The sequence below is a fragment of the Crassostrea angulata genome, chromosome 9 (assembly GCF_025612915.1).
Source record: "Crassostrea angulata isolate pt1a10 chromosome 9, ASM2561291v2, whole genome shotgun sequence".
Classification (NCBI taxonomy): domain Eukaryota; kingdom Metazoa; phylum Mollusca; class Bivalvia; order Ostreida; family Ostreidae; genus Magallana; species Magallana angulata.
Window position 1 is genome coordinate 26603062 of NC_069119.1, and position 6522 is coordinate 26609583.

A 6522-nucleotide genomic window follows, 5' to 3' on the forward strand; every position below is an offset into this window, starting at 1 on the left:
ACTCATGATAGAGGGTAATAAATGCATTTATTATTAATACATAGTACAAAATGCATGTTTTTTTCACCCTTGATATGAGCAAAGACAAGCACCTTCATCACATTCTTGTAACGTCACCCTTTGTTTCACCCTTCGTTGCACCTTTTTGGAAGACCTTGCACCTTTTATTCTGATTCCGACTTGGCTGTTTCTTTTTGCTAACCTACTGATGTACATCAACAGTAATTTAGTGAATTTTACTTCTTTTTTATAATCAATTAAATTTGATTAATTTGTTAAAACAGGATGTACATGTTAATAAAAAGGTTTTTTTCGATGATTCAAGCGGGCTGTGAAGGTAGCGATCATTGCAGAAAAACCCAACGCGGAGGTGAATTCGTGATCATACGAAACAAGAGTTAAAATGAAATGACGATTTATTTGATTTTAAATTTTGCACATAATTACATTTGTAATATTTGTATTATTAAATGAATAATTTTTATCACATCTTAGTTTATGAACAAAGAAATTTTCTTGCCCACTCTGATTAAAACCATTTTATAAATGTCAATTTTTTTTATCTACTTATAAGTGATATATGCTTTAGAATGATATAAATCATTTTGCATTTTGCCTCGATGAAAATTGGTTAAGGTCTTAACACACCGTTGCACATTTTCGGAATCTCAGACAACAGACAACGGACTTCGGACTGCGGACTTTTCAGCAGAGGGGAACATGTCCAAACGAAATTTAAACGAATTTAAAATTACCTCTTGTACTATCATAGTTGTTTTATTGAACTAAATTTTTAATCATAGTAACGTTAACTTCCTTTGCTCTTATAAGCTAAAGGAATAGATATGCATAATAATTTAATTTTCTTTCAATCTTTTATTCGATTTTTATGATTCATTCAAAAGAATTCAAGTTAGTTTCGATTTATTTTATCATAGTGATACCTGACGACAAAATGGTGACGTCATGAATGGATTACTATCCAATGTTAATGACCTTGTCGGGGGAAATCCATGATCATTGTTTACATCCGTAGCACTTTTGTATCCCAGTTTATGAACAGTTTTTAAATCACCTTTCAAACCAAATGCTAGTAGGCTCGTATCAATATAACATCATTATATAGATCCCTTATTGGACACAATCGCACAAACAGATAAACGAACTTTTAGGTTGATCAAAAAATTCTCAAACATTTTTCATTTACAAATTCAGAACATAAGAGTTATGCATACTGAGTGTATATCTTGTCAAACCAGGTAATTTATCAAATATTTACGTAATTAAGTTTTATGTATTCCATGATACATATGTTTCATTTTCAACATTGTCAATGAAAAAATTAATAATCGGCAAAACAAAACTCAACCTATACAGAGTAATGCAAATATACATGCAGCCTGGAGGGTATACAAACATTTATATTTATTTAATCCTTTCTTGGTTTCCATTAACAATTATCATAAAATATGAACCAAAAATGTTGAGAGAAAAAAAACTTACTATGGGGAAAAAACTACTATACAGTAGCTTCCCCCGGGGGAGGGGAGTTACAATGGGGGGGGGGATGCTGTACACCACCGATCGGCAAAAGATGGTCACTCCTCCATAACACCTGATCCTACCACTCATCTTTATAGAGGTCAGTGTTTTCTCTTCTTCCGTCTTGTTCTTTCCTTTGGAGTTTTGACTTTAAACACTGTTCGTTATCACCACATGTCATTTCTGACGAATTCCATAAGAATTGATTTTCACGAAAATTGAAACCACAGTGTATCAAATAAAGAATCTATTAAGGCTTAGTATCTCTTTTTCAAAATACGAGTTTCGAGTCAAAAGACCGATAAATGGGTTTATTATGATAAAAGATGTATGTGAAGAAAATGTTGTAAATACCCATCCTTTTCAAATCTCCATAATTAAACTATGTTTGCAGGGCAGTAAGAAATGTTAACTATGAAAATAGTAAACATATTTTCATACATTCTTCTCTCTTTCCTCAAAGTTAGGATTATCAAGTTTTTGTTAGTTATGAGATGTCGTAAAGAAAAGGTTTTGTCTCGGGACCGGAAATGGACAAACGAAAGTGAATAAAGAAATTAATAGTAGATATTTTTGTACATTTACTTACGGTACGTTACTGTTCATCACACTGAGTAAAATGTTAAAAAAAATATAAACTTTAAAAAAAAGTTATTTTGCTTGAACGCTTCGAGTGAGAACCGGAAGTGACGGATACGACCAAATAAAAAACCCGTTAAACACATGTTTAATGAAATGTATGTATCTTTATCTCTTACAATTTTTGAGATCTCGCGGGTACAAAATGTTTATAAAGAAAGCTACCTGAGAAGTTTGAGATGTCTCACCCGGAGTAGAATTTTTTCGTTTATTTTACCATGAGTAGATGACCATTTGTATTTCTATTGCTAAAAGGTTACTTCCATGCTAAATAATAAAAATATTTTTAATAACTCAAATTTTGGTGAACTTCCTTTGACGACCGGAAGTTACGCCGGATAAAACAAAAAAGTGTATACACATGTACAAACATAGGGTTATCATCCCACAAAGTTTAGTTGTTAAAGTCGTAACTGTTTTTGAGATCTCGTTGAAATAAAGTTTTTTGTCTCGGAACAGGAAACAGACAAACGGAAGTGCCCAATGAAAATTAAATAGATTATTTCTTGTTTACTTGCCTATCTTATATTATTATTCATCGAAGTAAATAAAACTATCAAATAAAAACAGTTAAACGGATAAACAGCTTGATTTGTTTGAACTCTTCCGGTGTGGACCGTAAGTGACAGAAGACAAAATAAAACTGTTTAAACACATCTTCAATCAAATGTCTATAATCAGTGAAAGTTTCGTGTCTTGATCACTTACAGTTTCAGAGATCTTGCGGGAACCAAAACATGTTTTAAAAAAGCTTTCTGAGATAATCGAGATATCTCACCGGCAGTAGTTTTTTTTGTTATTTATCTTCGCATAGATGACATATGTTAAGATTTATACTAATGTCTTTATTCTACGGAAAATATATTAAATACAGAAAAACATATATTTTGAAGTGCTTCCAGTGACGACCGGAAGTTACGCCGAGCAAAACGAAAAAGTGTAAACTCATCTACATACATAGATCTATAATCTCACAAAGTTTGATTGTTAAAGTCAGAAACTTTTTTGAGACCTCGAGGAGTCAAAGTATTTTGTCTCGGGACAGGAAACGGACAAACGGAAGTGCTCAATGAAAATAAAAGTTAGCATTTATTAAACATTAGACTTTATTGCCTATCAATTTATTTAAAATTGTCAAAGAAAAACAGTTAAATCAATAAACAACATGATTTGCTTGAACTCTTCCGATGTAGACCGGAAGTGACGGTGGACAACATGAAAGCTGTTAAACACATCTTCATTCAAATGTCTATCATCCATGAAAGTGTTTTGTCTTTATCACTGATAGTTTTTGAGATCTCGTCGGAACAAAATTTGTTTTAAAAAAGCTACCTGAGATAATTGAGATATCTCACCGGAAGTACAATGTTTTTGTTAATTTAACATCGCATAGATGACACATGTAAGAATTTATACTATCATATTCATTCTATGTAAAATAAATAAAATACGTAAATAAATTAATTTTGGAAGAGCTGCCAGTGACGACCGGAAGTTGCGTCGAACAAAACAAAATAGTTTAAACACATTTACAACAATAAGTCTATCATCCCACAAAGCTTGGATGTACAAGTCCTAATCGTTTCTGAGATTTCGATGCCACAAGCTTTTCGTTGCGGGACAGGAAACGGACGACCAGAAATGAATTTAAAAAAAAAAAATTTAAAAAAAAATGCCTTGTGATATTATCATTTTCTGTTACCCTGAAAATTTCAGGAAAATCTATTCAGCCATCTCTGAGAAATTCTGCCGACAAAAAAGGAGAAAAAAAAAATAAGAAAGAAAGTAAGAAAGAAAAAACACTACAATCACTATAAGGTCTTCCATTGGAAACTGAAGACCTTATATAATAAGTTTAGCTTATAAGTTTTTGAACTTTTGCCTGCCTGTTTAATGTTTTGAAAGCAAATACCTATCCTCCAATGTAAACAAAATGATTAATTTGGAACAAAAAAAGTCTTTAACGATGTAAAATGATATTTCACTTCTAAGCTTGTTGATTCAAGGAAATCATGATTTGCGATACAGACGTTTTAATGGTTGGTCTGCCTACAATAATACCTGTTCAACTCATCCAACAAATTCAATACCTGGTATTAGTATCACGTCAACAAAACAATACATTCTTATTATCTATCATAAAAAGTCATTTGTATTGACAATCGTTGTTCAGAAAATGATTGTTGTAAAAGCTTTCGGTGACATTAATTATCAAGTTACATTGGGCATTGCTCGCTGACTACCTTTCATCATCATGAGGAACCTAATATATATATATATATATATATATATATATATATATATATATATATATATATATATATATATATATATATATATATATATATATATTTGTTTGATTAAACAGTATAATCTTATATTCCTGATGTTATTTTGAACAAGTTATTATTACAAAACTAACTTCAAACACACTCTACACCAATTCAAATTCAGAGATGAAGAGTTTAATAAAAGTGCTATAAGTTGTCGATTATTTGGTAAAATGTTACTTGTCCTTTTTGTAATTAAATACTTTAAATGCATGGGCCATTGTAATGTCTCTTTGTTACTTTTATTATTATTTTTTTCTTTATTGTTTTAATTGTAAACAATACAAATGGGGTCCATCTGATATTAAATGAACTTTAACACAATCTTCTGTTTAATTTATCTTTGAAAATTAATATGACTCATTGGAATATATAATTACAGGCATTGGGTAACAAATTATAAAAGTTCATAAATTCATATCTTAAAACCTCTTTGTTGCTTGGTAGATTTGATTATGTGGAAAACTTTGGTCGACAAAATTTTATTTGTTGGCTCAATGCTCACAAAATAATCTAAAAACGAAAATAAAACCAAAAACGAAAATATACAATTAACAACATTAGTTACATCAAACAATAAAAATCATAAGTTCACAGAATTGCCAGTTATCAAGGCAACACAATTTACACATACATATATGTAGTACACATTAATAAGTTCCCACTTAAAAAACAAATGGACGACCAGTCAATAATTAAAATAGTAGCCAGTCTGAGAAATATTAACGTGTCAATTTTTTTTAAACATTAACATTTATAAGCTTAATCGTGGTAATTTTGATACAATTTGTTTGATTTCAAATCTTCAAAAAAAATGTGCTTCTATAGCTGAAAATCAACCCAAATAAAAATTTGTATAATATGGGGCGCCATATTGGGATAAAGTCAAATTATGAAAACAGTTTTTTTTCATCATGTTTTCTAACTATTTGTTTGACAACAAACGCTATACTTACATAAAGTTAACACACAAAGCTAAAATACAAATTCTAATTGCACATAAAAACAAGCAATTTCTTTATGCCATTGCAAAGGAGGCTGGGTGGTCAACTAATTACATTTGAATAAAATAGCTTTTTGCCCTAAAGTACTAGTTATTTTAGTGAAGAAAACACCAAATATCTCAAGTTGAAAATTTAAACATTTTTCTATATCTTTATACAGAGATCTTCAACTTAAGAAGATTGATATAGCCTAAAAAAAATAGTCGTGACCATCCAGTTCCCTAAAAGGGCCAGAAATACAAATCGTTTTGCAAATTATTACAAGCAATGCCTAATGCTTTTCATTTTAGAGAGATGGATATAAATAAATCTAAACGTTACCAACATATATGTTAACATCTTCATACATCAATATTTAACAGTCATCTAAATTTAAAGCTATTTAAATCTTAGCTTTGATTTTCTACGTCTTTGTAATAATATTTGGTAACCTGTTTTACAAAAATGATTACTTTAGAAGGCTGCAGTGAAAAGAAACATTTCAGATCAATGTATATTGGATTCATAACAACGCGTAACCTCGCGCCGGCCGGCTGTAATATCAACACTTTTTACCAGTGTAAAAATATAAAAGGGTTCTATTAGAGAAGTTCACGAAGGCAACTGTCTACTTTATACACATTTATCTATTTTTGAACGTATAAATTGTACAGGTAAATGTGGATTTAAGACAGTTCCGTACATTTCCAAGCTTCCTAAGATATATAAATGGATTAACAAGAGAATTAATCGTACATATACAATATGAGAATCGAAGAAACCGCGACGAATGGTCCATCAAAATGGCGACGATGAGGGGTCCTGTCAAGACTAACAGAACCAAAATTAACAATCCAACCAGAAACATTGTCTCATTCACCTTTCGTCGTCGATTTTTGACAAAATAAGAATGACAAGTATTTTGATTGGTTCTTAAAGCAGCCTCGTTTTGAGAAGGATGAGATATCCTATTGTCAGGTTTTTCAAAAGCTATTACGTGTATTTGTATTGGATTTCCTCCTTGTGTT